This window comes from Myxine glutinosa, chromosome 10 (assembly GCF_964187855.1).
Source record: "Myxine glutinosa chromosome 10, kmMyxGlut1.1, whole genome shotgun sequence".
NCBI lineage: Eukaryota > Metazoa > Chordata > Myxini > Myxiniformes > Myxinidae > Myxine > Myxine glutinosa.
This window is the reverse complement of record NC_136270.1, coordinates 109252328-109272640: the sequence shown is the minus strand read 5'-3', so window position 1 is coordinate 109272640 and position 20313 is coordinate 109252328. Positions and strand designations below refer to the sequence as shown.

The following is a 20313-nucleotide window of genomic DNA, read 5'->3' as shown; positions in this document are numbered from 1 at the left end:
TTCGCCAGACTGTTGACTGATCAATGCGCACCTTAGGTGCGCATAGCTAGGGGGGACTAGAGGCATGTCCCCCTAGAATTTTTTTGATTTCTAGGTGCTCTGTGGTGCATTTTGAGGGGTGTTTTTACTTTAATTGCCTAATTTATTTGGATGAAAATTGGTAACTTATTACCCAGAAAATGGGCCAAGTTCGGGGATCCGCACCTGATTATCAGTCCCATTAGGTTCCAGTGTGACTTCAAAATATCTCAATAGCTTAGTTTTACATATGGATAATTAGGAACAGAACAGGAAAGAAAATCATTTGGATTTTATCCCTATTTAGGATTTTATCCATCTCCTTCTTTCACACAGGTGATGCCAAAGCGAACATAGGCATCATTCCAATTCCGTTTTTTGACAGACGACATCTTGCAACAAATCTGTAAAAGAATAAGAAAACAATTAACAAACACCACAGAAGATAAAACATTAGTCCACGTGAAATAAAGTGTTGGCCACTAACACCGAAAACAACAGAAAGAGATGTACAGAAGATTAAGAAATTCCTCACACTACACTGCTTCAACGTACCCAATCAATCAACTTTCGCAGCTCAATCAATTTTCACGGACCGGGTGTTTACGGACACGGATATCCCGTTGTTCTTCACGGACACGGATATCCGGCCACCCCATTTATGTTATTGCATTATAATGAATTTGAATGCCCTATTTATATTTAAATATACTTGGAAAACTTTGAATATCTTCAGAAAAGTAGGCTTGCCACTCACTTGTTTTGCAAATGTTTTCACCGGAATCAAACTGAGAATGAGGCAATTGCCGATATTCGGTTCTTCACCTATGTCCCAATGGCCTACTGTTACGGATTCATCCCTTCCGCTGTGGTGGTTTTCATCCACTTGAAACCCTTCTGGTTCTATGTAGTATTATTATTACTAGGGCATTGCCCGTACTATATCTATATCTAAAATTATATCCCCCCCCCTCTATTTACATGAAATGGTTTGGTCCAAAGCGAACGGCTTGCGAGTACGGTGACAATCCCCCCCCTCTATTTACATGCAATGGTTTGGTCCAAAGCGAACGGCTTCCGGAGTTTGGTAAAGAAATCGCCATCGCGTGCACAAACGCGCAGGAAAGCGAATGAATCGCAAATTCGGTTTTATTAGTTTTAAAACATAGTTTAACGCCAACATAGTTTGCAAACGTGAAATAAATGAATACGCTCTCAAATGTGCCATCCGAGGCAGAGTGTGTCCTCCACGTTCGGCACACGCGATCGTTCGCTGCTCTCTGATTGGTTGAATCGTTTTTTGGACATAGCTCGGTAAGTAATTGTCCGATTAATATGAAACCTTGAAAAGGCACATCCTCGGGTCCCCAGCAATATACCTGGCAAGTTTCAAGTATATCGGACCGGTAGTTGTCGAGAAACAGCGGTCACAGACAAACAAACAAACGTACAGACGTACAGAGATTACTGGAATTATAGATAGATTGGGGTTTGAAGGAAACGGCGATTATGGTTATTGTTGTTTAAAGGAAATGGTTATTGTGGTTAAAAGGTTAAAAGCGCTCATGGAAAAACGAGACAGGAAACAGGATCGAGCACCGGAAGACGACGATAGAGAAGAGGCGGAAGAAGAAGAGGGGAAGAGGAAGAAGTGCAAAGACGCGTTTGTAGAAGCTCCGTACCTAGCGTGGTCGAGTGTAAATCGCGAGTGATCTTTGAGTCCTTTTTTTTTTTTTTTTTTTTTTTTTGTATACAAGATCGAGGCTCGTGAAAGAGCGAACATTAATCACACAGAAAGACAAACCGACACATAAAACATATAACATCGGGAGCGGTAGACAAGATGGGGAGAGAGGGGGAAGGACACAAACACAACATTTGAGAGCACGGACCGAGAGACATGGAGACATCGAGAGATCTGAGAGAGGGTGAGGGCTTTGGGGGGGGGCATGGGAAGGGGGCGGTGGGAGAGGTATAAAACATATGGACACTGCCAGGACTTCCAGGAAAGAAGTTGGAATTTCAAACAAGGTGGATCTGGGGTGAATTAGCGGGGGTAGAAAAGATCAAGGTTTTGGATGGGGGAAGATAAGAGATGGTGGTGAACAGCTGTTTTAAAGACCTGGAGGGAGGAGTGGGCTTGAAGGGAATGAGGGAGTTTGTTCCATAGGCGGGAGAAAAGAGGAATGAAAGAGTGAAGGTGAGCAGAGAGCCGAGATTTCGGCAGTTTAACCATCAGAGGGTTGCTGGCAGATCTTGTGCGACCTGTAGGAATATTTGGGGGACAGAGCACAGAGAGAGCTGGGGGTGCAAGGCCGGAGAGGAGTCGGTAGAAGACAGAAAGACCACCTACCTGCCTGCGGTGAGTGAGTGAAAGGCCCTCAGAGATAGCTTCATCGCGGGAGATTCCAATAATTCTGAAAGCTTTGGTTTCAACAGCGTGAAGCCGAGCTAGGTGTGAGGCAGGAGCACCGGCCCATAGGGGAGAACAGTATTCCATTGAGCTGCGGATGAAAGCCTTGTATGTGGTGAGGAGCTCAGGTGTGCCGAGGAAGGACTTCGCACGACGGAGGATGCCCAGTCGGCGACTGGCTTTGGAGGCCAGCTTGGAAATGTGGTTTTCCCAAGAAAGATCATGGCAGATAGTGAGACCCAAAATCTTGAGCGACAGAACTTCTTGGAGAGGATTGTTGAGAAAGTAGATGGGAGGGTTGTCCAGTCGATCTTTTCGGAGAGACATAGTAAGAGTGTGAGATTTGTCAGGATTGAAAGACATGTTCCACTTGTTTGACCAGTCTGTGATTTTGTCCAGGTCTTCAGAGAGTGAGGAGGCAGCAGACTGCCGATCTGAGGGAAGAGGAATGGAGCGGCAGAGAGTGGAGTCATCAGCAAAGAGATAGAGAGGATTTTCGAGAGAGTCAGAGAGATCATTGATGAAGACCAGAAAAAGCACGGGGCCCAGAACACTGCCTTGGGGAACTCCAGCCTGAACAGGAAGAGGAGATGAGAGAAACCCATTCAGGGCCACACGTTGACGACGACTAGAGAGGAAGTCCGCCAGCCATGCGTGGAGATTTCCATGGATACCAAAGGAGGAGAGTTTGGTGAGCAGAGCGGGGTGCCAGACCGTGTCGAAGGCACGTGATATGTCGAGGGAGACAGCTCTAATTTCCTGTTTGGCATTGAGGACCTCCATCCATTGTTGAGACAGCAGAAGCAGCATGTCCAGAGTAGAGTGACCTGGTCTGAAACCAAATTGATGATCAGAGATCAAGCCATTGGAGAAGAGGAAAGATTTCATATCCGAAGCAATGATGGATTCCATGACTTTGCTGATAATTGGGAGAAGGCTGATTGGTCTGTAGTTGCTAGGATCTGTTTTTGCACCTTTTTTGTGCAAAGCGGTGATGTTGGCTGATTTCCAAGCAGATGGCAGTTGACCTTGAGCAAAAGAGAGGGTGAAGAGAACAGAGAGAGGGTGAGATAGAGCAGCAGAGCAGGATTTTAGGACCCGTGGGCTGATGCCGTCGGGTCCAGTTGCAGAATCAGAGTCGAGGGTTGACAGAAACTTTTCCACCTTGTCAGGAGGAAAGGACATGGAGTCCAGGAGCAGCAGCGTACGACTGGGTATGGTGGGTACAGAGAGGGATGGGTTTGGGACACAAGATTTAGAGGCAAACACAGAGTTGAGGCATTCAGCTTTTTCACGTGCGGAGTCAGCTGTGTAGCCGTATGAGGTAAGGGAGGGGATGGAGGGGGAACAAACACCAGAAACGGATTTGACCAGACGCCACCAGGATTTGGAAGAGGGAGACAGATAAGAGAGTTCGGTCTTGAGAACGGAGAGATATTGTTTCCTGGCTCTCCTGAGGGTGGACACACACTTGTTTCGGGCTTTGTGAAAGGAAATGAGATTTCCTTCCGTTGGATTTGCTTTCCAGGAAACGAAGGCAAGTTGTTTCTGGGCAACAGCCTCACCACAAGATTCCGTGTACCATGGACGGGAGGAAGGGTATGACAACTGAAGACGAGATGGGATAAATCTGTGCATGAGAGAGAGCAATTTACTTTGGAAGAATTCCCAGGATGAGTTGATGTCAGAGGTGGTAGAGATGGGAGACCAGTCCAGATGATTGATTGCTGCTTGAAGACCGTGCCAGTTGGCCTGAGTGAAATGCCAGACTCGTCGACGCTGAGCAGGCTCCCTGAGGATGGTCAGAGAGATGTCCACTTTAACAAGGACATGATCAGATTATCCGATCGGAGCAGAAGAAGAGCAGCAGACATTTTCAGGGAAGTTAGTCATAACCAAGTCCAGAAGAGAAGATGTTCCGTTGACTGAGATCCGGGTCGGGAAATTGACAGATTGTGTCAGTCCCAGTGAGTCGCAGAAGTCCTTTGCTGAGGAGCCATGGCTGGTGAGAGAGGTACCCACACCCAGCCAACTGGCATGATGACAGTTGAAATCACCACATATGAGGAAGAGAGAGTTGGGATGAGTAGATAGAAGTTGGTCCATATCATCAGACAGCGAGATGTAGATGGAGTCATCACTGTTTGGTGGACGGTACAACACACATATGAACAAGAGGTGGGAGCGAAGGGGAAGCCGTAGCCAGAGGTATTCCTGGGGGTGAGGTGGAGAGAGTGCAGTGCACGGCGAGTGAGGAAGAGAGTTTTTGATAAAGATAGCAACCTCGCCTCCAGGACGAGGCTCAGGTCTATCATACCGGAGGAGGGAGTAGCCCGGGAGAGATACTATGGAATCAGAGACATCATAAAGGAGGAAAGTTTCTGTTAAGCAGATCACGTCTGGTTTGACAGAAGCAACCTGTATGGAGAGATCAGTTAAGTTTGAACGAAGGCCCCGGATGTTTGAGGTCCATACCGTTAATGAAGAGGAAGGGGGAGCATCAGATACAGAACAGGGGGGAGGAGGGGTAGGGTAAGATGTGGAAGAGGTGGAAGAGGTAGGGAGAGCTGTTGAAGGTGTGTCAGAGATTTCAGAATAGCTCGGAGAAAGGGAAGGATGGGGCGGACAAAAGGTTTGATGGTGATTGGGTGAGCCACAATGAGGTGTTATTTGAGGAGGGGGAAGAGCGAGGCAGAAGGTTGGGGGAGATTGAGGTGAGAGTTTGAAGGGGGAAGAAGCGGGGAGGACGCTTTGAGGAAACGAGTGAGAGGGGGGAAATTGAGAAGCAATGAGGGTGGGGAGATTTGAAGGGGAGGGGTGAGGGGGGAGTTTGGGAGGGAAGGGACAAGGGGGGAGATTTGAAAGGGATGGGTGATGGGGAAGATTTGGAGGGGAGGGGTGATGGGGAAGATTTGGAGGGGAGGGATTATGGGGAAGATTTGGAGGGGAGGGGTGAGATTGGATTTTTGAAAGTGTACGATTTATGGGAAACGAACATTTATTGCAAAATGAGTTTCTTGTGACCTTCGAGTTAAAAATACGTTTAAGGACGCTGGATGGAGGATGGAGTGCAGGAGAGTTTAGGGAATGTAGAAAAAAGGCACTATAGGAGATGGATATTTTTTTTGGGATGAATTGATTTGGTGAGCAAGTCGAAAGCAGCCTTTTAAAGAAGAAGAAGAAAAAGGTGTTATAAAATATGACGGAATACATAACTTGAGGGGAAAGTGTAAACATTGAAGGTTAATGAGTGAAAACTATCTGGGGAAATGGGGGAGAAACACGTGGTCGAAGAACGAACGAACGAATAAGAATGAATAAACGAATGAGAACAGAGAAGGAAAAGTTTTTTTTTTTTTTTTTTTTTGAGTTGACATTTACACAAGGAAGTAGGCTATGGGTGAAAAGACTGGGAATACAGAGAACGAAAGTTATTGGATCACAAACGACGGACCGCTGATAGAAAAACAAAGCCTCAAGGTTGTACAGTGCACACTGTACAAGGCCTCAAGACACGACACGAATTAACACGATTTTCAATACAGGTATGAAAGATTTGCACCGAAAAATCTTCGTCGGGACACAATATACGTACAACACCATAAATAAATACAGTTTTAACGAAAATACAAATGGGAACAATCACTTAACTTCGATTTCAAATCGTTCGTGACGCGGCAAAGGCCTTGCTCACGACACGGCAAACAGACGATCAATTTATGAAAGATAAACACCGAGAAACAACCAAAGTTGCACACAATAACTTGAAAGGAATCTCGTGTGATTGGTGTTATCACTGGAGTAGTGAAAAAGCCTGCGAAGTCAGGTACAGGCGTGAGGTTCCGGAGAATCCTTGCCTAGCGGCTTTGGCTCGAGTAAGAGCCGTCCGCCATTTTGGACCTTGCGCGGCGTTCGCTGAAAAAGGTTTTGCCACGTCAGCTGGTCTCCCCCTCCGGTGGGCTGCCGGGGATGGGTGTGCACTAAAGCGGCGTCTGAAGAATGCCCTGCGGTTCATTAACTGAACGGTGAATCTGCACGTCTGGATTCCCTTTCCAGAGAATATTTGGGATTCCCTTTCCACTGCCAGTTTGGTGTTGGATTGGACCACGTGACGGTCCATGCCTTGCCTACACCTCCTTGCTCGCCTCATCGCGTCTTCGCTTCATCGCCTCTTCACCAGGATACCCTGTGTGTTATAGAGACATTGAGAAGTGCTCTGTTCCATTCCCTGGAAGTGCCGTGAGTTTGAGTTAGGTTACTAGAGAAGATGGTACCATCTTAAGATATTGATTGTATGGTTGATTGCTAACATTGTTGTATCGTGATTCCTGTGTACTCTTTAATATATTCTTTGGTTGTGGATAACTCTTGGTGTGGTTTCCATATTGATTTCGACACGGAATAACATATTTTTCTGCCATGGCTCCTCCCGGGGTTCGGAGGTATACCGGGACCAGGAGGTCGGGGAGGAACACGTAACAGAAATTGTGGGCTCGTCCAATTGACTCGTGGGCTCGAAATTTGGTGTGCGTCCGGGATCTAAAATTCCCTAAATTTAGTCCGGGAAAGAATTCCCTAACATTCCCAGAATTCCCAAATGTGGAACTTTTTCCAACATTCCCAAATTTTTCCAAAAAATTTTATTTTATTTTATTTATTGTGTGAAGGTTAACAGGTGTTCACAATAGTCACCATGGAGTTTCACGCAGAGAAGTTTGCAGTGACCCCCTAGTGAGGCACAGTTCAGAGCGTTATTAAAATCGGACCTCTTGGTATTGGCCAGACATTTTAGCTTGGAGGTTCGAACGAATATGAGGAAAGCAGAGATGCAGAGATTGGTGATAGAATCTCTGGTGGGACAAGGAACATGGGAAGAGGGAGCCTTGGATTGGTTACCCGAGGAACAAGAAAATGTGGAGCTCCGGATATTGGAGATGCAATTGCAGAGCCAGGAAAGGTTAAAAGCAGAAGAAAGAGAATTTCAGGAAAGGTTAGAAGAGAAAAAAGCAGAAGAAAGAGCAGAGGAAAGGAAAGCAGAAAAGGAAAGAGCAGCACAGGAACGAGAACGCGAAGAGAAACAAGCAGAAGAAAGGAGAGTTGAAAGAGAACTCCAGGAAAGGTGAGAAGAGAAAAAAGCAGAGGAGAGAAAAGCCGAAAGGGAGTTAAGGGAACGTGAAATGGCGCTTCAGCAGGAAATTAAACTCAAGGAGCCGGATTTAAGGAAAGAACGGGGAGAGGTACCATCCATGCTGACTGGTTCGACACCTAGTCAGAACACCTGGGATGTTGGCAGACATGTGAGGCTGGTTCCGCCCTTCAATGAAAAGGAGGTAGCCAATTTTTTTTTCACACTTTGAGAAAGTGGCTCAACTGCTAAAATGGCCTGAGGAGTCCTGGACCATGTTAGTGCAAAGTGTTCTGGTGGGTAAAGCTCAAGATATTTATTCAGCTTTACCGATTGACCAATGTGCAGATTATGAGATAGTGAAGAAAAACATTCTCAAAGCCAATGAATTGGTCCCGGAAGCTTACAGGCAAAAATTCCGGAATGCCAGGAAGAGGGAGAGTGAGACCCATGTGGAGTTTGCCAGAATGAAAGAAACCATGTTTGATAGGTGGTGTGATTCAAAAGGGGTTGGGAAAGACTTCGAACTATTGCGACAATTGATTCTGGTGGAGGAATTCCAACAGTGTGTCCACGAGGACATTAAAGTACATCTGGAGGAAAGAAAAGTACCAAAGTTGTATGAGGCAGCAACCATGGCAGATGACTATGCCTCAACACACAGGATGGGGTTCCACAAACCTAACTTCTCGCCTAGACCTAGCCAGGGGAACTACAGTACATCAGGGGCGGAGAACGAAAATTCATGGGGGTGGCCTCGAGATGACTATGAGGACCACTCTGATACCACGACTTCTAGAAATCAGAAGACAACAGTTCCAAGGCAGACTTATCTTCCGGGGGGCTCGAGGCAGACCACAAGGTTCTCCTCCGGGCCTATTTGCGCTTTTTGCCATAAACCAGGACACTTGATGTCCCACTGTTATGCTCTGGGAAAGGAAAATCAGGAGCGGAGTTAGACGAGTACAACTCCGAATGCAATGGCAAATGTGAGAAATCGCCCTCAAAAGGGTTACCAACCATTTATTTCAGAGGGGTTTGTGTCACTGGATGGAGACTCGACTAACCCGAGACCTGTTAGGGTATTGACGCACACAGGAGCACATCAATCTTTAATGCTTGAAGGCATTTTGCCATTGTCAGAGGAGACGGCAACTGGTGATAGTGTTCGTTTACAGGGGATTGGTGGCTGTGTTGGAGCTCCACTTCATGTCATCCATTTGGAGTCTGATTTGGTGTCAGGACCGGTCACCGTAGGTTTACAAGCCACTCTTCCTGTAGAGGGAGTATCTTTTGTTATCGGGAATATTTGGCTGGTGGTCAAGTTTCTGGTAACCCGATGTTTGTTGAAAAGCCTAGTAGGAAGCGCCCTGAAGAGAAGAGGAAGTACCCTGAAACTAAGTGGCAGCACATGCAAGTCAGGGATGGAGGCAATATTGGCAAGCTCTTTGTAGGGGGACTGAAGTTCGAAACAAAGGAAGACGTTCTGGAGTCGGCCTTCAGCAAATATGGACCGCTTTTGGAAGTGCTGCTGATAAAAGACAGGGAGACCCAAAAGTCAAGAGGGTTTGGCTTTGTCACGTTTGAAAACTCAAAGGACGCCAGAGATGCAGAAAAGGATCTGAATAGCAAGGAGTTGGAGGGTCGGACCATAACAGTAGGGAAGGCATTTCATAGGTGTTGAGGGGGCTGCAGAGGAGGACAATGGAGTAGTAGATTTGGTGGTGGCCGCAATCAATATTATTATGGAGGCTCCCAGAGTTACGGAAGCTCCCGAAGGAAGGATTGTCAGAGTGGTGGCCGAGAAGGAGACCGCTATTCATGTGACTACAGTGACAAGCGGTCCAACCGTGATTATTGTGAAAGTTCGGAGGAGTTGAAGCACTGAATGCTGCGGAGCAGCCAAGCCAAGATTCCTACATGGATTAACCGTGAACGCCACGTTCCTAAAGGCGTCCATGTAGTGAACTTTCCTACATGGATTAACCGTGAACTCCACGTTCCTAAAGGCGTCCTTGTAGTGAACTTTCCTACATGGATTAACCGTGAACTCCTCGTTCCTAAAGGCGTCCATGTAGTGAATACTTCCAGGCCTCACCATCCAACCACCATGGAACCTGGCTCTCAGCTCGGCCTCCCGGAAAAAGTGCTGTAGATTGACTTTGGCTTTGGAATTTTGATCACCACCCCTTAACCTTCATTCAAAAGAAACTAAAAGTGAAATCAGAGGGTGCGGAAATGGAGTTTGGCTTTGCAGGAGTCTAACTGGGAAATTGAACATGTAAAGGGCAGGGACAATGTCGTGGCTGACGCTTTGTCCAGAGTGAATTAACTTTAGAAATCTCTGTAAGTTGTTTGAAGTGTTGTTGCTTTATTTTTGGGAGATATTGATTATTGTTGCCCATGGGAATTGATGATTTGGGGTGTGAGTTTACTTTTGTTTGTTTAAAGAGTTTGCCTGCAAAGAAAGTTTTCACGAGGTTTGAACTTTCTTTCTTGAGGGGGGGAAGTGTTACGGATTCATCCCTTCCGCTGTGATGGTTTTCATTCACTTGAAACCCTTCTGGTTCTATGTAGTATTATTATTATTGGAGTTTGAAGGAAACGGCGATTATGGTTATTGTTGTTTAAAGGAAATGGTTATTGTGGTTAAAAGGTTAAAAGCGCTCATGGAAAAACGAGACAGGAAACAGGAGCGAGCACCGGAAGACGACGATAGAGAAGAGGAAGAAGAAGAGGGGAAGAGGAAGAAGTGCAAAGACGCGTTTGAAGAAGCTCCGTACCTAGCGTGGTCGAGCGTACATCCCGAGTGAACTTTGAGTCCTTGAAAGGAATCTCGTGCGATTGGTGTTATCGCTGGAGTAGTGAAAAAGACTGCGAAGTCAGGTACAGGCGTGAGGTTCCGGAGAATCCTCGCCTCGAGGCTTTGGCTCGAGTAAGAGCCGTCCACCATTTTATACCTCGCGCGTCGTTCGCTGAAAAAGGTTTTGTCGCGTCAGCTGGTCCCCCCCTCTGGTGGGCTGCCGGGGATGGGTGTGCACTAAAGCGGTGTCTGAAGATTGCCTTGCGGTTCGTTGACTGAATGGTGAATGTGCATGTCTGGATCACGTATTTGGGATTCCCTTTCCACTGCCAGTTTGGTGTTGGATTAGACCACGTGACGGTCCATGCCTTGCCTACACCTCCTTGCTCGCCTCATCGCGTCTTCGCTTCATCGCCTCTTCGCCAGGATCCCCTCTGTGTTATAGAGACATTGAGGAGTGCTCTGTTCCATTCCCTGGGAGTGCCGTGAGTTTGAGTTAGGTTACTAGAGAAGATGGTACCATCCTAAGATAGTGATTGTATGGTTGATTGCTAACATTGTTGTATCGTGATTCCTGTGTACTCTTTAATATATTCTTTGGTTGTGGATAACTCTTGGTGTGGTTTCCATATTGATTTCGACACAGAATAACATATATTTTTCTGCCGTGGCTCCTCCCGGGGTTCGGAGGTATACCGAGACCAGGAGGTCGGGGAGGAACACGTAACACTACAATCTCACGTAAGTAGGGCCTACATTACGTAACAGCACATTGGCTCAGTGTGAACTTTGACCCGCCCTAATCGCAATGTAAATGATCTCATTGTCATGTCAATCATGCATTGTAATCGCCCGGGGCGTATAGTTGATTTATTCGAATTTTATTAGAAAATTGAATTTATATTTGTTTGAAATATAATTATATAAATATAATTTGTTTTGAAATATATATATTTATATTTAAATATATATTTAAAGTTGATATTTCATTGAATTTATTACACTTTATTATTATAATTTATTACGAGTCCCATACCCCCAGAATTTGGTCCCCATACCCCCAAGGGGTATGGATACCCCAGGTTAATAACCTCAGCTTTAGAAGAATGTTTTCCGTTATCCAGCAGCTTGCTTTTGCTTCCAAAGCGGCTTGCTTGATTCAAAGTACTCAAGCATATACACTTCAACGGAACGGATTACTTGGCATTGCTTAACAACATGGCGGCCGACATGGTAATAACACGATTATGGGGTATCCCGGATATTTACTATGATATATCATATTATGATATATCAAAGATGATATATAGATAGATATGATAGATAGGTACATATATAGATAGATGGATGATAGATAGATAGATGATAGATAGATATGATATATCATAGATATATATGATATGTCATATATGATATATATATATATCATATTATGATATGATATACAACAACAACAACAACAACATGCATTTTATGGGAATTTTCCCTGTTAGAGCGGGGGTTAGCCTTGCGATCCCCATGACAATCTTCTCCATTTTGCCCTATTTTCTGCATCTCTCCTTGTTAACCCCCTTGCCCGCATTTCTTCGTCGACCATCTTTAGCCAAGTCTTTCTCGGTCTTCCCCGTCCTCTACTTCCTCCTACATTCATTTCCATCACTCTTCTCAACCAGTCACTTTCATCCTTCCTCAACACATGACCAAACCATCTCAACCTGTCCCTCTTCACAGCATCAATCACAGGCTCTATTCCTATCATCTTTCGCAAATCATCATTTGTCTTCCTCACTCTCAACGATACTCCGCACATCCACCGAACCATTCGCATTTCTACCCTTTCCAGCCTTCGTTGCTGCTCCACATTCATGACCCATGTCTCGCTCCCATAAATCACAACACTTCTCACACATGCAGCATACACCTTTCCCTTCAGCTTCAACGACACTCCCCTCCTCATCAGCACGCCACTCAGTTCCCGAAACGTCTTCCATGCACATCTCACTCTAGCAACCGTTGCCGAGTCTGATCCACCTTCACCATTCAGCATGTCTCCGAGGTAGCAAAATGTTTTCACACCTTCCAGCTTCACGCCGTCTCCAAGATCCAACTCAACATTTCCTCCATCTGCAGCTCTGTGCACATCTTACATTTGAATGTAGCTGCAACACTGGTTAATGACCCTCTCAGACCACTTCATTTTTGATGAACCCACTCAGCACACATTGTACATTGAATGAAGTTCACTCCGACACCCTTCCTGCACACAGCACATGGCCACTTCCCAGTTCTTTCCACCTCACCACATGCTTTACCACTTGCCATCACCTTCGACTTTCCTATATTCACCTTCAGACCTTTTGTCTCCATACAATCCTTCCACTTGTTCATCTTTTCCTTCAGTCCATCCATACTTTCCGCAATCAACACCAGATCATCTGCATACAACAACTCCCACGGTAAACCCTCCTTTACGTTCTGAGCCAGCACCTCCATCGCAGCTACAAATAGTAGTGGACTTAGTACCGACCCCTGATGCACCCCCACCTTCACCTCAAACTCACCACTGTTCCCGTCCTTCGTCCTTACAGCTGTGCGCGCTCTTTTGAACATTGCCATCACTACTCTGATCAACTATTCCTCCACTTCTAACTTCCTCAGTGCCCATGTCTATACTTCACATGGAACCCTATCGAATGCTTTCTCCAGATCAACAACCCCAAGAAACAACTTCTTCCTCTTCTCCATGTGCTTCTCCTGCAACTGCCTCACAATAAAGAGTTCGTCTGTCATTCCTCTTCCTGGCATAAATCCAAACTGCAAACGATCTTCACCTTCTTCCTGAACCTCCTCTCCAACACCCTTTCCAATACCATCATTCCATGCTCCAATAACTTTATCGCTTGGTACGAGCCACACTCCAGAGGGTCACCTTTCCCCTTGTATAGAGGGACGAGGGTACTCAGTTCCCAATCCACTGGAATGCGGCCTTCTTTCACCACCAGATTACAGATCTCTGTCATTCTCTTCACACCCCAACTTCCTGCTGCCTTCAACATATCTCCCACAACTCCCGTCGGCCCTCCCGCTTTTCTAATCTTCATTGCTTTTATCGCTTCCTCAACTTCCTTCTCAGTTATCTTCTCTGCCGGTCCTAAAACTGGGTTACTCTCTATGTTGCCATCCCATTCATTCTCTGTATTCAACAGCATTTCCATATATCTTTTCCATCTTCCTTTAATTCCATCTGGGTCCACAACGATTTCTCCCACTTAATCCTTCAAGAAGCTCACCCCCATCACATCACACCTCTCTTTCGCTATCTGCTTTGCAATCCTGAATACCACTCTCTGACCCTCTTCCAAAACCAAGCATTCTCCGAACATTTTCCTACATGCCTCCTGCGCCTTTGCTACCTCTTTCTTTGCAGCCTTCTTGGCTGCCTTATAACTTTCATGCTCTGCTTTTTCTGCTCCCGTACCCTTCGCCTTCTGCCACTCCTTGAACTTCTTCCTCTTCTCGTCAATCCTCTTTCCAACTTCATCATCCCACCACCATGTTTCCGAGTGCCTCCTTGGTTCTTTTGTCCATCTACATACCTCACAAAGGGCTCCCAACAGACTATCTTTCATTGACATCCAACCACGTTCAAGCTCAACCACATCATCCTCTACCCTACTGAGCCTCTCTTTTCATGCCTCCCTTACTGTCACCTCTTTCAACCTCCGCACTTTCATTCTCGGTTGGTACTTCACCCGCCGAGCTCTCCTCGCACCTTTCACCCTTATGTCACAGACAACCAAGTGGTGCTGTGAAACAGCCTCCTCCCCCGGGATCACCTTTGTGTTCCGGAGGTGCCCCCTATTTCGCCTACGCACCATCAGGTAGTCAACGGTTGTCGTTGACCCACCTGACGTGTATGTAACAAGCTTATTATCCCCTTTCTGGAACTGAGTATTACAAATCAACAAATCAGCTCCATCAGCAAACTCCAAAATCCCTTCACCTTCTCCCAAATCTCCCAAATTCCCAAAAATCCCAAAATTTCTCACACCATATCCGTAACCCCCATAAACTCCCTCAAAACCGTCCATACTCCTTCCCACATGTCCATTTAGGTCTCCTCCAACCACAACAACTTCCTCATCTTTCACGTTTTCCATCAGCTTCTCTATCGCACACCAGAACTTGTCCTTCTCTTCATCGCTCCGACCAACCTGCGGAGCATATCCCGAGATGACGTTCACCAAGAGCTTTCCAATCATCATTTTCACCATCATCAACCTATCACTCACTCTCGTCACACTCACCACACTGTCTACAAACTCCTCAGAAAACAGGACACCAACACCATTCACGCCCTCCGGGCACCCTTGCCACACAAACCTGTATTTCTGTCCCTGCCTACCCTTCACCATTCTCACACCACTTCCCTGCCATCTCATCTCTTGCACACAACATATGTCCACTCTTCTTCTGACCAATACTTCCACCACTTCTCCTGATCTCCCTGCCATTGTCCCTGCATTCCATGTCCCAAACCTCAGAAACCGATCTCCACTTCGGGCTGTACCCTGCCCATATGTAGTTGTAATTGTCATCGTTCTCTTTTTGAGGCAATGTTTTTTAATGGCCGGATGCCCTTCCTGACGCCAACCCTCTTAGTCGCCTCTTACGGCATGCAGGGATATGGTGTACCTATTCTAACCAGGGTACACAACCGGAAAATGATATATGATATGATATATCATAGATATATAGATATATGATATAGGATATTGTGGTGCTGTGCACACACGATTCGTTTGCCAAGAAGGTAGGCCACAACGCGTTGTACAAACTGAAATGCTTTATTAACAGCTCGCACGTAAGCACTGGGCGGGCTCGACTATCGAGCCCGCATATATGTCCCGAAGCCACGCCTTGCCCCCGGGCGTGGCCGGTCGGCCGAAAGGCGGGGCATGTCCTCAGTTCAACCCTGCGCCTCGTCACGCCTTCGCTCCGGGCATGGCCCGAGCTGCGTTTCCACGCCCGGACGCTCGCGCCACCCACTGGTGCACGGAATTATTGCAGTGTAACACGGCCCCGCTCGTCCCCGCTCGCATGCCACCAGGCCCCGCTCCAAGCCTCCCGCCGCTCACGAGGTCCGTGCACCAAGCTCCAGAGCACCGAGCACCGCTCCAAGCAGAAGCACTGCTCCAAGCACCATGAGGTCCCACAGCAGGAAAAGCATTGCGCGTCCAATGCAGGCTAGTGGCTCCAAGCGAGGTCGATCTTCCCACACGATCGGCCTACCACGTCCCAGTCAGCTCTCCCGAAGCAAACGTGCAAGAAACAAGCGAACTCCACTCGGGCTGCGCAAGATGAAGCGCCGGATGTCCAAAAAGGCTAGCTGCGCAAACAAGAGCACGAACCGCAAGAAACTTTCCAGACCAACTCAAAAATGGTGTTCGGCGCTCTCTTAAATAACCTTTTCGGTCACGTCAGCCTTGGCGCGCTACCAACCAGCGACTTCCATCGAACCTTCCAGCCTTTCGCCTCTCGCACTCGTTGGCTGGAGGTTCGCGCCCAGCATACCGACCAATCACAGAACCGTAGCGTGGTGATAGCACGTAGCGTGTAGCATGGTGATAGCGCGTGGCACCCGATGTGGTTAGGCCTGTCGGAGGTGTAATTGGCGGCGGCCATTCGGCGGTGTCCTGCCTGGTTTCCTTTTGCCTGTTCGTCTTCCAATGTCATGTCAGGGAAGGGAGTTATTTCGTGTTGCAATAAAGATCCTACCTTAGTGTCTAAGTGGTTGCGTAGCCAAAAGGGACAAAGGTTTGGTTGACCAGGTGAGACATACAGGGGCTTTATTCTTTAATCCCTATGCTACTTATCACTCGAACATCCTGGTATGCTCACAGATTTACTCTTAACCGACAAAACACCTACACATGAAACTTATTACGAGGTCAGATTCCTTACCACGACAGTCGAAGCACGTTACCTGCACAGATCTATCTGGCTCTACATATCACTACCCTACCGACATAACACAGCCCCCCCCCTCCCCCGGAAGCATAGCTCCTGCAAGGTTCACTGCAAGCGCTACCATCCCAGCCTTAACACTTACTGTCTCACACTTAATTAACCTATGAAATAATTCAGGAGGGCTGTGGGAAGTGAGTCAGACTTCCTACCTGTGCTTCTTAACATTCTCATCCCCTTAACAATGATGCAATCAAATATTTACAATCATTTCGTTGTTCCTGCGGAGGGAGGAAACAAACAACACTCAACAACTAACTTCACCACAAACTTAACCAAACTTACAAAATTCCAAAATTCTAAACATTTGTACAACCACAGTCTACAGACCGTGTCCCCCGGTGGATGCCACAAGACACAACCTTACCTGCGGGGCCATCCTCAATGCACCCCTAAATTTCCGCGGGCCCTGTCCAGATGTTAAAGGTGAGTGACGGCTCGGTGGATTTCGCCCACATTCATTCGACACAAACCCCTTAACCACTCATTCTCATTTCAAAACTCCTTACACACAAAATCATAACCAAGCACGTATTTCACCCCCCCCCCCCCGCAGGACCATGGCATTGATGTCATATACATGTGTGTGCGTAACTAAACTAGGCAGCGGGGAGGCACCACACAACAAGAGGGTGGGGGCGCTTCAGGCTGTGGTGCCCGCAGTCCCAAACACAAGTCAACCGACACACAAGTTCATTGCCCCCACCCCCCCACTTTACCTCTTGGCCCCGTGACAGCCCAACAGCCCTTTCCGCCATTACCTCGCCGGTGAGGGTGTCCACACACCAGGCTCCTCCGTGGCCTCCTGCTTCAGCGCAGCAACACGGGTCACCGGGGGACTCCTTTACCCCATGGCGCCCAACCAGACCCTCCACTGACGAGCTCCAATTTCCAGATACCACTGGCTGCCATGGGTAATTGCTGCAGATGGGGGCCGCAGGCATCGCTCCTCAGAGCTTGATCCGTACCTGCGGACACACACACCTTCCCCACCCACAAGACCCCAAAACACACTTCCTCCCCCGCTGCCATTCAATTCTCACACAACTCAGCACAATTCCAAAGATGGTGTAAAAAATGTTACAAGGCTTGCCATGGCCTGCTGCATGTGAAATCCCCCAATTCACATTTACCATTACACATTTCCAAAAGCACATTTCCAATAATCACCACTCATCCTCAGTCTCCACTCTCACGACCACATCAAAACACATAACTACAACACTAACACAAACGCCACCCACAAGACTCTGTGCGGCACACAATCCATCCCCCTCACCGGCCATGTCATCACTCTCACCCGCCTCCCAACTCCAAATTACTTGTCCCCAAAATTTCCACAAGCAAGTCCTGAAGCCTGGGACAGTAAACATCAAGGCCTTACCTCTACCTTGATGTACAGGTAACTTCCGGTTGGTCAGGTCCAAAGTGCAATCCACCCTCAAAATCCCAAAATTTATCCTTGGGTCCCCACTATACTGGCAGGTATGTGGATCCACATCCAACGGTGATTATCACTGCACAACTACCTGTGGCCACGACAGCTCCGCACCTCTACCGTGCAAGGGTCATCGGGACAAGGTGAGCAGTCAAAACGCGAACATGGCCCATGAGTGTCCACAAGGGTGCGACCCACCATCCATCCTTCGGCCCCCCTGCAAGGAACACGACTGCACCAGCCCCAGCTGGCCAATGTGGTGAGCACCTGCTGCCACCACAAACACTACCGCACACACAACCTCGGCCCTGGGGGAGACGGTCGCAGTGCGTGGCATTCCCCTCACGTCACCTATGCCGCCCTCATCCCCCAGTCCACAGAACTGCAGCCCCCCAGTGCTCACCCACACTTGACCACACCAAGGTCCAGTCAACAGCCATGCTCCACCAGGAGACCCACCCAGAAGACATGGTCCACACACCTCGGACACCCATAGCACCACGTTGACCCTCAGACCACACAACTACATCCCCATGATCCCGCATCCCAAATATCGGCACAGTTGCCCCCGCAACCAGTTGAAAGCTGTGTCCTGCAACCCTGTCAATTTTATCACAGCCTCCAACACTTTGGTCTAACACACCTGGATCAATAATGGCGTCACTGTACAGTGTCCACCATTTATCTTCACAAAATTCACCCTTAAATTTGCATCTAACCCACAGATTACCCATGCCAAACATTTTCCACAATTCACTCATTTCACCAAAGAAAGATGTTTTGCCATACACATGCCAGCCGAGCATCGCCCATATGCTCGGCACGTTACCAATTCCCGATTCATCAAACCCATGGCTCCCTTCCCAAACCGAGAGTCCATAAATCATAACGGAACATCTGTGGGAGGTCACTCTCACACCATCACGTTCCACAGATGCCCCAATGGTTGTCCGGCAGGCTGTCTCATTCCTGTCCATTCGGTTTGACCCGTGTCCACAGACCAACACAGCATGTCAGGTCTCCACATGCCGGCTGTCCCAGAGTCTCAGGGAGAGGGTGCCAGGCCGCATGCCCGGGTGGTCACTACATCAGGCGCACGTTGGCCGTCCATGGTGCCACCACCAAAGCGCGACCCACAACACCTCCCACTAGTGGTCCTCAATAAATGCCATCCCAGGCTTGAGAAACTACCTCGGACCCCCTGGAGGTCTTAACCCCCACCAGGGTCCAGTGACCCTGCCGGCCTGAGCCACCCGCTCGGATGGTGCCCCGACGGACAAGGGATGCCACACTCCACCAGACCCCCCGTGGGGCCCAGGTCCTACCATGCCACCCATGGCTGGACCCCACGTCCAAATCTCGCCAGCACAGCCCCCCAGCTGGCTGGCATCCCCAAATTTCGAAAGGGGCAAATTTTGCCCGAGGCCATCCCCAATGACCTCTCGTGGTCGGAATTCCACAGCCCGGGGACCAACTCCAACCACGGCTGCTCCAAATCAATTTGCCATTTTAATTTTATTTTAGATTTTATTTTAAAAATTTTGGCCCCAGGTGTCCAATCACCGTAGCTGCAGGTAACAACCTCTATCACAGGTTGTTCTACCCCTCCCTGAAGCTGGCCACATTCCCTACGGGGATCAACTCTTCAGAGGCTCGATCCCCCGATCTTCCAAGGTCCAAATCCAGCCCGGAGCCAACACACTTCCCCCAGCTGGTTGTCCAATTTCGGAGCCTCTTGCACCCAATTTGTGTTCGTGGTGAGGGTCCCCTTGGTCACCTCAACCACCTCCTCGGACCAACTCACCTCATCACCCAGGCTCCTTTGGGCCTGGTCAACCTCTACCTCCATGGGACTGTCCCAGGTCCCCAGCCGCTGAATCACATCATCCTAATCATCATCCCCCATCAATTCCGGCTCCGACAGGTCTTCCACAATATCCCCAATAAATACCCGGTTTGGCTCCATTACACGGACCCCCAATACCTCTACCCCCTCTTGCTCTGCACCACCGCCCTGGTGCTGCAAGGATTCGAATTAATTTCCCGGTTGGGGTGTTGTGACATCTACCCGGTCCCGACAAACCTCCAAGCCAGCAGATGGGAAACATCCTCCGTTACAATTTAATTCTCCCTTCACCTCTTGGCACTCCACGCTCACCTGTTGACATTCCCCTTTCACCCCTTCACAATCATGCCGTTCCTGGTGCAATTCCCAATTTGCCTTCCCCCCATTCCGATTGAATTTCTGCCACCCTTGGCTTCTCCTGTGCCCCGATGGCACCAAATCTCTTCATTTCTCCGTTTAGTTCACTCCCCTGGGACTCCATCTTTTAATTTAATCCCTCCATATCATTGTTCAATCCCCCAATTTTTCCGGTTTGGGCATTCATGTCATTCCTTATTTCCCTCATGTTGTTATCCATTCCTTCGATTTTGTTGTTCAATTCCCGACTGGCTCGCTCACTTTTCTCACTCTGAGCCCTTATTAT

The 20313-nt window shown here is 48.0% G+C and overlaps 1 long non-coding RNA gene across 1 annotated transcript; it reads right to left on the bottom strand.

Moving 5' to 3' along the window:
* Positions 1-295: 295 nt before the first annotated feature.
* Positions 296-639, bottom strand: LOC137433576 (uncharacterized). The gene is made up of 2 exons (XR_010985662.2): positions 574-639; positions 296-422 (listed from the first exon to the last, which is right to left on the bottom strand). It is a non-coding gene; the product is annotated as an uncharacterized LOC137433576 (long non-coding RNA).
* Positions 640-20313: the final 19674 nt, after the last annotated feature.